This window comes from Penaeus monodon, chromosome 14 (assembly GCF_015228065.2).
Source record: "Penaeus monodon isolate SGIC_2016 chromosome 14, NSTDA_Pmon_1, whole genome shotgun sequence".
In the NCBI taxonomy this organism is placed as follows: domain Eukaryota; kingdom Metazoa; phylum Arthropoda; class Malacostraca; order Decapoda; family Penaeidae; genus Penaeus; species Penaeus monodon.
In genome coordinates this window covers 597,320-608,355 of record NC_051399.1, presented here as the reverse complement: position 1 = coordinate 608,355, position 11,036 = coordinate 597,320, and the positions used below count along the sequence as shown (strand labels likewise).

General features: G+C 39.6%; 1 protein-coding gene across 4 annotated transcripts in view; it reads left to right on the top strand.

Moving 5' to 3' along the window:
* Window positions 1-322: 322 nt before the first annotated feature.
* Window positions 323-11,036, top strand: part of LOC119580754 (uncharacterized protein C19orf47-like) — a 14,469-nt gene continuing 3,755 nt past the window's right edge. The window contains exon 1 of one of the 4 annotated variants that reach the window (XM_037928854.1): window positions 323-460. The gene's annotated coding sequence lies outside the window, so the exon portion shown is untranslated. Of the gene's footprint in view, window positions 461-10,433; window positions 10,499-11,036 lie in introns of those variants that run through there. The other 3 variants (XM_037928851.1, XM_037928852.1, XM_037928855.1) reach the window with 3 other exon arrangements.

The window sequence follows — 11,036 nt, the reverse complement described above, 5'->3', positions numbered from 1 at the left end:
CCTTGCTTTATTTTTCGTTTTTCGCTTATTCCTCCTTGCTTTATTTTTCCTTTTTCGTTTATTTCTCCTTTTCGTTTTATTTCTCGTCTTTCAATTATTCCTCCTTACTTTATTTCTCGTCTTTCGCTTAATTCCTTGCTTTATTCCCTTGCGAATCTTCTTTTCTTTCCTTTTCTCCCTGAGCTTCATGCTGTGCTTGTGTTCCGATTCGTTCGCGGAAAAGGCGATAGTGGCAGCCGGTCATTGCACTAAATGATTTCCGTTTCATGGTGACGAATAAATTCTCCTTTATCTCATTTTTTAAAATTGAAGTTTTATAAGAAATTCCAGGCGATTGTCGCCAATGAAAAACTTCAAGTGGAAAGTTTTGAATCCCGAGCGCGAATTCGGACGCAGTGTTGTGATGGCGTCGGCGGCGGCGAGACGGAAATAGACGGAAAACGCTTCGCTCATTTCCAAGGTAATTCTTAGGCTCATGGAATTCCAAGAGTGGATTCTCATCATCTGTTGAAGTGATGAAGTGGATATAGGGACGCTTTGAAATAGAGCCGTAAAAAGGACTGGAATTTGGAAGAATGATGCGTCTCCAGACTTGGCTTCTCGGCGGAAATAGATCCTTTGGTTATTAGAAAAGTCTCAACACACAAGGGAAACCTGGGATTAAAAGCACAGAATTTACGAAGGTTTATATATGGCCGTGGGGTTTCCTCATATTCGTTTCGTATATCTTTATAAGGCATTAATGTGACCTTCGACAAGAGACCATGATTGCTGCAGAGTCTACGAGCATAAGATAGGCCTTTTATGCTGCAGGGGAATGGTGAACTCTCTTCTAAGGTTTAACAAAAGGGTAGTATTCAGACTGCCTTCACATGATGTGACTGATCACGACGAAAGTGTTCTCAATGGATTCCTCTCTCTCCGCACTTCTCAAATACATAGGAATAATGCTGCGGAAACCCCCTCAGTGTCCTCACACAGAGGTCCACCGCATAGACTTTGACTTCCAAAATGTAAAGAAAATTCATTTTTGGCAAAGATAAGCCAACCCCCCCCCCCACAAAAAAAAAAAAAAAAAACGGTATCTGTTACTAGGCTATCATGAGAATCCAAACCTAACCTCTCCTACCTTCTGTTTATTCTCTAGACAGGGGGCAAACCCCCCCTTTATTAGCACTTTGTGCCTACTTAAAGAAAACATGATATTAAGAACTCTGGCTATGTGAGGGTGTTGTGGACTTTGTCTCTGAGCAGTGATATATAGCAGATTTTTGTTATTTTGTGGTTAAATATGAGCCCACTGCAGCTGTACTTGTGCAGTTTTTATTCCATTTTTATGCTCTATAAGATGGTAGTATCCATTTCCCTCTATCACTGAGTATCGGTCTCAGTAACATTAAGGAAAAACCCTTTTAAGGTTATTTGAAGGTAATTTAAAAACTAAAAGAAAGTTCAAAAATTAAAAACCTGTTCCAAGAATCACAGTTCATATAATAAAGGAAGTGGAAAAATGAGAAACCTGAGCCAAGATTCGGCCCTGGAAGATACGATATGATGTTGCGCAAATGAACCCATGCCTAAAAGGATAAACTACTGTAAAGTACCATACGAACCAAAAACCTTCGTAACATGGGGGACATGCCATTGGACCCCCTTCTGATCACTACATTTCTTAATCAAACCTCTGCATTTTCCAATCATGGGCTCCACCCCCAGACCCCCTTCTGATCACCATGTTTCCTTAGTTCATCATCAATAATGGTGTTCTCATGTTTGAGCAGCCGTGGACCTCTCCACCATCCTTCGCCACTCAACTCGATCTTGCGCTTTTATTTCCACTTGTACCATTGACAGCCCGCAAATATCTTTGATGTTTTCGCTCAGTCTTGTCTTCGGTTTGCCTCTTCCTCTGTTTCCTATCACCATCCCTGTCAGCAGGTCTTTCTCAATAATTTTACTTCTCATCACATGACCAATAAACTTTAGTTTCCTTTTGTTCAAGATGTCCAACAGCCGGTCTTTACAATTTACTTTTCTCAGTACTTCATTATTAATTTTCTTCTCCATCCATTTAATACTTAGTATTCGTCTGTAACGGAATCAGCAAGCGTGCGCACTACAATTCCTTAGTTCAGGACTGTAAAATACAGAAACCTTCCTAACCTAGGGTCTACACCTCTGGACTTCCTTCTGATTGCTATGTTTTCCAAACCAATGTGGTCATTCACCATATTATAACCTGTTGTTCTTTGCTGTCGTAAATGATTTAAACGAGTTTTGGTAAATTTCTGAAGTGATTGCACCATCCTGGTGGTAAGTCCCTTTTACTCCAGCTATTCCTGGGAAATCCACAAACATCACCCTAAGAGCCAAAAACCTTCCAAGCTTCAACCACTGACCCCTATCTGATTGCTGTATTTCCCTATCGGGGAGCTCTACCTCCAGACCCCCATACAGTCGCTGTGGATATGATCTCCACATGGCATTTGTCACAACCCATTTTCTTGATTTCTGTTATTCTTTGCTTGCACGATTATTTTATGTATTATTGAGCATATTTTTCCCCCTTCTTTATGATGTTGTCATTACATTCTCTTGCATAACTTACATATTATCAACTTGCAAAGGATATACTATAGATGAAAAGTGTCATTATTTTCAGTTGTTATGACCATAGTGGGAAAATTTTACTTTGTACTATATGACTGTGGGAAACTGAAACTATACCTCATATTGTACCCCATGAATTCCCTGGTACCTTTCATGCCATCCCCTACTATCAGGGCCAAGATTGTGAGGGTTGGGGAGGGGATTTGGGTGGGTTCCAAGGCATAATTTCTATATATTTGGGTAGTACAGAGAGAGGAATCCATCAATCCCAATATAGCTGTGATTGGTCATGGGAAGATATTCTGAATATTTACCACAAAAAGAACAGGAATGAAAAGCAAGTTACATATTTAGCCATTTCTTGTTAACCCTTTCTCAACGCTGCCGGGGGCTTATATCGTCGCCCTAGCATGCGCGACCGCTCATGCCAAATACCAGCACCCCTTGCCGTTTCTTCGTAATACTACGAGCATATGTTGTATTTTCAGTTATCATTATTTTCTAAAGTCTCTACTTGCCAAACTTCCTGATAAATCAAGAATGAAGGATATTTTTGTTGTTATATAGACTCCATAGTTGATCATTATTTGCTCTATAGTCTGAATAAAATAAGCAGTGTGTGGCATCATGGAGTTAAAATCGTAGTTTTTTTTTTTTGTATAGTAAAAATGAGAAAGTGTTAAAAACGATTTAATCACACTTTCAGTGGCAGAAAAATAATATTTTACCGTGATTGTAACAAAAAAAAACCTCATGGCATGTCCATACATACACCATGGCATATACGTACATGCCCCCGGCAGATAGTCCAGCCTTGCCATGGCATGTGTGTACATGTCACCCGTCGGCAAAGGGTTAATGCACATCACACAAAGATAAAATAACTGTCAAAGAATACAAAAGACTTGCACTGACTTGGAGAAGACCTAAGATCATAGTGTTGTAGGCAATGATAAATTACATTCATTGGTTTCACTATTAATCTGCAGAAGTTAACTGATTTGAGGAAATCAATGAAAATAGTGAACTGATTCAAGGAAATCAACAAAAAACTGTCGCACAATATGCAGATGGAAACTAAGGCTGCTTTCACACCAAGGTGGCAGGTGGCAAGTGGCAAATGACACATGGCACTGTGATATCACACAGGTTACAAGTGCTGCATGTCACTCTGTTCACAAGATGGCATTACCAGAGGTTGCTGATGTTATTGTCCTAAGTCCTAATTAATCTTGTGACAGTTATCTATCTCTCCTTTGGAAGAATAAAGAAGGATGACTCTCGGGCAGAAAGTGAGGTAGACTTGTTCCAATACCTTGAAAATACTTGTAAGGAAAAATATTTGATAATTTTTATCATTGAGAGTATTTCTTCTGTACCGAAATATGTGGACATTTGTATTTCCACATAGTTTGTACAGATGTTATGTTAATAGGTTCATTGTCTGGAAGAAACATTGTGTTCTCCTACAAGACCATATATGGTTACCCTCTCAACCAAAGCCTTGCTCACTGGGTGAGCAAAACCATGTTGTCAAATGTGTTTGGGGGAATCTTCTAGACACTTCCAAACTACTCAGTGTATGTTATACACCCAAAAGTTTTCCTTTTTATATCATCTGTTATATATATGATTTTATTATTTTTATATTAACTTGGCTTATAATAACTTTGAATGTAAAGCTCCACTAAGATCTGACACACTGCCTGAGATGGCAGGTTGCATGCTAAAAAAAAAGAGCAGGTCCAGTCTTCACCACAGCAAATGTAATGTGCCATACCACCTCAGTGTGAGAGGATTCCTATGTTTCTGTATGTTCCTGTTCAAATGATGTCCCACATGGCATGTGACTTGCCACCTTGGTGTCAAAGTGGCCAAACTCACATACTTTTCCTCATCTCTCAGGTAACTACTTACCAGTGGAAACCCCTTTTAGATTTTTAGAGTGTGTGGGTTGTGACATAATGGCTGGTCATTGTTGCTGCCTTAGAAATGCATTTTATTTTCATTGTATTTCAGTATTTTGATATCTGTCAGATTCACTGAAATAAATAAGCATTCCTTAACCTAATATCACCGGGGAAAATGCTGTGCTCACTTTAAATTTTTTCTGAAGTGACTCTGCACGTAGATGGCTCTGCCACAAAGGAGTCAATTAGTAGACCTTGTTAACTATCTGATTTTACCTTTCCTTGAATTGGCAGGAAAAACATATTTTTTTACTAATAGTGTTATTTTTATTATAGACATTATAGTTACCCTAACATTATGAACATTAATAACAGCAAAATTACAATAATATGATATTTCAAGATTTCTTGAAAATCATGACTTTTGTCATTCCTGTTTTAGATGAAACTTCTTGGTCAGAATTCTTGGTTTGATTTCATAACCAAACCAAATGAAACTTTCTACATGTAAAAAAAACCACTAACATAGCTAAGAGAAATGAGTGATTTCATGAAATTATATATTTTGTTATCAAGAGAGGATATTATGAACTACCTAGCTGTCAAGTATAGTAATTACTTCATTATTCTCTAGACAATAAATTCTAGCCAGTTATAAAACTTGCAGTTTGAAGACCTATCTTTGCTATTAATAATAAATATTCTTTTAAACTCTTTTTTTTTTTCTCTTCTTATTTGCTTTATCTTCAGTTAATACAAAAACAAGGTGAGGAAAATATTTCCCGTTGCTAAATTCACTAGCACTACCAACAGTGTCCAGTCTGTTTTCTTCTATGATTACTCCTGTTTCCTTCAGAATACACCCCTTCCTCTCTCTTAACATCTTCCACTCCATCTTCTACTGCACAGTCTTCTTCATTGTCTGTCCCTTATTACTGCTCTTTATCCTTATTGTCCCCCCAATAGTACTACCTCCCTCCATACCCCCCCATCTTCCTCCTGCCCTCATGCTTCTACTGCTTCCACCTTTGCAAACCTTTTGAGTACCCTTTTTGGCCCAGCCAAGTGGGATCAATTCTTTGATTCCCCACTACAGCCCCAGACACTGACAGTACCCTTCTCTTCCAACAGTGTCTCCAAAAAAAAAGTTGGCAAAGTTTCTTTTCAGTCATTCTGATCGTTCATGCCTTGTCACAGATATATCTGAGTCCCAAGCTCGTGCACTATCAACCCGACTGACCTCACTGGTAAACCCATTCCTGCCTAACCTCACTATACTTGTACTGGAACTGTTTCTGTCTCTCCAAAGGACTGTCCTGTCTACCGCAAGGATTGGTCAGATTGTGAAAACAACTTGCTTGCATGCCAATATTGCCAAGATTAGCTTCTGTAGACATGACCTCCCTCATGAAGTTTATATTGGTAGAGTGTCCTGCCCTGTCCGACCATATCAACCTCTTCCCCATCAATGTCAGAAATGTTGGTGTTTTGGCCACCAAGCCAAACACTGTTTCTCCCCAGCCTGCTGCCCTCTATGTGCCCACCCTGGTCATGACCATTCAAATTGCTCTGCTTAGTCACACACATGTGCCAATTGTGGTGTCTCCCATAATGTACTTTATAGAAGCTGCTCTATCTACAAGCTCAAATTTGAGGTAGCAGTTCTCAGATTCAAATGAGGCCTCACTCTACGTGAGGTCAGACAAGAAGCACACTGAAGAGGTTTTTTCTTTTTACCTATTCGAAAACTGTACTTCGCTCCACTCTCCTCCCATCTTTTCAAGGTCTCAGCATCTCTCCCAGTATCTCTTCCTTCTACCCTGAACCAACCTATCTCTACTACATCTCTCCCCCAGTCAAATTTCTTTTCCAGTCTAAATCCAGATTCTCCAGTCTCTACCACTTCCCCGATGCCTACCCCTCCCCCTCCTTCACACTTTACCTGTTGCACCAGACAACCTAAAAGTTCCACTCCATCTTCTCCTACCACAACCTCTCCTACACCCACCTCTTCCTCTGCTCTTCAGACATCTATTCCCTCTTCTCCTCCAAATAAGAAAACTTTTGTTTTTCAGGCCTCCCCACCCAGTTCCCCTCCAGAAACTCTTGAAAACACCCAAAAGTTTGTAAACATGACTCAAGAGAATGATCCACTCCCTCATCCACCCTCTAATCTCTAGTCGCTCTACATTCAAAATATCTACTGATATCCATCCTCCTCCTCCTCCTCAAGTTCCTCTATTCCTCTTCCTCCCACTCAACCAAAAAACACCCCATCCTCTTCTCCTCCATGTGCATCACCAATCCCTCCTCCTTCCCCATTATCCTTACCACCCCCACTTAGATGCTCATCTGACTCCCTTAAGTCAGAACGAAGTCCTTCTGTGGATCCCTCCCTTCCCGACACTTCACCAGCATCTGGTATTCCATTATTTCTTTCTCAGGATTCTTCTCCTACTTTCACAACTATTGTTTCTTACCGTATTACCATTTGATTGGTTCATAATAGCTCTTTAGTAGTTTCCCATACAATGTTACTCTCCCCTCCTCTGACACATACTCTCCATTTGATCTGATCACCCCATGCCTTTAACCCATTGCCGACGGGCGGCATGTACGTACATGCCATGGCATGGCGGGACCATCTGCCGGGGGCACGTACGCACATGCCATAGAGTATGCATGGACATGCCATGAGTTTTTTTTTGTTACAATCACGGCAAAAGATTATTTTTTTGCCAGTGAAAGTGTGATTAAGTCAGTTCTAACACTTTCTCATTTTTACCATGCAACAAACAAAAAAAATGCAACAAACTGACAATTTCAACTCCATGATGCCACACACTGCTTATTTTATTCGGACAATAGACCGAATAATGATCAACTATGGAGTCTATATAACAACAAAAATACCCTCCAGTCTCGATTTATCAGGAAGTTTGGCAAGTAGAGACTGTAAAAAATAATGAAAATACAACATATCTTCGTAGTATTACGAAGAAACGGCATGGGATGCTGGTATTTGGCATGAGTGGTCGCGCATGCTCGTTCGACGATATAAGCCCCCGGCAGCGAGGCCCGGGCCACTTTGAATGCTACCCGTCAATTATGGGTTAACCACATCCTTTTACAAATTCCCACTGTATTCCATTTGCTCCCCCTCCGTACCCTTTTCACTAATATTCTATTCTAGAGCGTTCTACAACCTTTGACATCTAACACATCTTATCCCAATCATTAACTCATTTTCACCCTTTTTGCCACAATACTTTACCATAGTGCTTTGTGGTCTAGCACATTTATTTCTTCTAACCATTAACCACCTTACAAGAAAAATGTTTGCACATATTAATGTACAACACATGATTTATAATAGGAATGTATATTTAATAATACATATTTTGGTCCATTGTAATGAAAATTGATATACTTTCAGTGTAAGTGTTCCTGTTAAAAAGGGTGATAATTATTGATTTTGACTTTACAACTTTGTCTGTGTACAGAAAGATAGGTGAATCCTTAGCTGTGAGATGAGGAAAAGCTATACTTTTGTCATGATTAATATTCCTTATTTCTGACATTATCCTTTGACCTCTCAGAATATTTCATATATCAGAGTGAGAGTGTAGTTCTATTCTCATGTTATGATATAGTCCTTAGATATTCCTTGATTCTCTCTAGCCAAAGATATGGAATTTTCCTACAGTCTAACCCATTGCCGACGGGTGGCATGTACGCACATGCCATGGCATGGCGGGACCATCTGCCGGGGGCACGTACGCACATGCCATAGAGTATGCATGGGCATGCCATGATTTTTTTTTTTTTTTTTTTTTTTTTTTTTTTTTTTTTTTTTTTTTTACAATCACGGCAAAAGATTATTTTTTTACCAGTGAAAGTGTGATTAAGTCGGTTTTAACACTCTCATTTTTACCATGCAACAAACAAAAAAAATGCAACAAACCGGCAATTTCAACTCCATGATGCCGCACACTGCTTATTTTATTCGGACTATAGACCAAATAATTATCAACTATGGAGTCTATATAACAACAAAAATACCCTTCAGTCTCGATTTATCAGGAAGTTTGGCAAGTAGAGACTGTAAAAAATAATGAAAATTGAAAATACAACATATCTTCTTAGTATTACGAAGAAACGGCATGGGATGCTGGTATTTGGCATGAGTGGTCGCGCATGCTCGTTCGACGATATAAGCCCCTGGCAGCGAGGCCCCGGCCTCTATGAATGCTACCTGTCAATTATGGGTTAAGGGCCCATCCCATGAGAGCAAATTATTGTGTACTTTCTACAGTATACAGTATATTCTAGACTATTTGGGCTCAATTTGTTGGGTATGAATATTCCTGCATACTAACTCAATCCATCCCAGTAATTTTGGATGTTTTGTGGCATTCATTCTGGGATGTATGTAGTTGTGCCAATTGGTGCACTGTGGCCTTAACCTGCCCAGATGGGAAAAAACAGTGAAAAATTACACATATGCTTGTTAGTTTTGAGCTTTCCTGAATAGGATATAGATGTGCAAGTAAATTACTTGCATGCAATTTACTTCAGACTCTAAAATCAGGCATTAAAGGCTTACAACACCTGTGGTACATATGGCAATGCACCAGTCTAAACAATTAAGCATGAGTCAACCATGATCAGGGAACTGTGTAGCACTGATGACCTCACATTGTAATTTAACCCACTGGATCTGGGTGCCTCATGGCTTGCACTTGGACCAAAAGGTGAGCAAAATGACGATGGAGGTCATGTGTCGATGAGAAGCTAGAAGAGTGTGGTTAGCAAGGACAAAGCATTTCAAAAGCAATTATTGAATGAGGAAAAGTCCCAACCTTTACTCAGTAGGGAACGTGGAACTAATAATAACCAATGATGTTAAAGTCAGCTGGTCACACGTCACACAGATTGACCAACCACGTGATTGTACATTGTATTGATGTCACCTCCTAAAAGTTGACGTCAGTTACTACTGTGTGGAAATAAAAATGGTGGCTGTAAAGTAATTTCATGTCCTTTTATGATGAAAGTAAGTATGGAGACTCAAATAACATCACTTACTCAGCTTCATGATGTCACATCACTTTGTGATGTTAATTCATCTGCCTAATTGCCAGCCTTTCTGTCTATTTAGGCCTGTATGTGTAACTTTTCTTGTCTCCTTTCCTCCCCACTTAGTCTCCAGTTTTGTTTTTGTTTTTATTTTGATTTTCATTTTGATATCTCTCCTCTCTCTCTCCTCTCTCTCTCTCCTCTCCTCTCCTCTCCTCTTTCTCTCTCCTCTCCTCTTTCTCTCTCCTCTCTTCTCTCTCTCTCCTCTCCTCTCTCTCTCTCCTCTCCTCTCTCTCTCTCCTTTCTCTCCTCTCTCTCCTCTGTCTCTCTCTCTCTCAGCATGGGAATTGTTTACAAGCAATAAGGCAGTAGACCTGTTGGAGAGTTAGCTGAGGACAGTGAAGTAACTTTGAAAGAAGGCACTCATGGCTTTTCTGGTATGTGAGGCGAGAGAGAGCACGAAAACAGGTCACTATAATTGGATAAATTTTGAGTAAGTGTGTAACAAGAAATTGTTTTGGAAATATCCACTTAGACTTAAATGTTACTGAGGTTCAGTGGTACTTAAGTAGCCACTCTGGTGTGTGGCTTGTAGGCTGGACACAAGAACACTTGTGTGTGGTGACAAGACTCCATGCCTTTGCTTTGCACTGTTGTTTTAACTTTGTTTCCATTTTGCTATGACTATATTTGTCATTTGATTTGCTTTATCCAGATGATAATAGACTGTTTTCCTTGCACAGACTTCATATCATATTTGTCTTCTTCTTTTTTCCGTAATATTTATTTTTCTATAATAGAGGCTGTTCTGGCAGTTATGGCGGGCAGGAATAGGATTCTGAGCATGGAAATATCATTCTTCCTGGAGCCAGTGCCCTTCCACTCATGGTTTATGGATGGTATTCATGTTCTCTTATAGTAGTAACTATTATTGTACATGAATTCACAAGACCAACATCAATAGTGACAGCATAATAACTAACATGATTCACCCACTCCTGGCAGGAGCTTATGGTGCCATAATGAACCACTTGCCAGGCTGTGTGTGGAGCCAGCTGCTTGAGGGAAAACTTAGAATCTAAAAAAACATAATTTTATCCTGCTCTTCATGCTTTGGCATATGTGATTCTTTAGTTTATGAGGCTAAATAGAAACTAGGCCAACATTTGAGAGGCTGTATGTCCTCAATGACTGCAGTCGGGGCCAAACAAACAAACAACCATTTAGTGCACACAACATAGAGTAGGCGTGACTGCACATGACCTGATAGGTCATCACTGGTATGAGAGGTAGTCATGCCATGATTTGATTGAATATCAACCATTGTGAATAACATAAATCTAAGCTGGGTCACTAGAAAGAGGTTTGCTGCTAAAAAGATTAAAGCAAGTTTAGAGTTGGAATACAAAAAGTAAAACAAATATTGAAATGAAAACA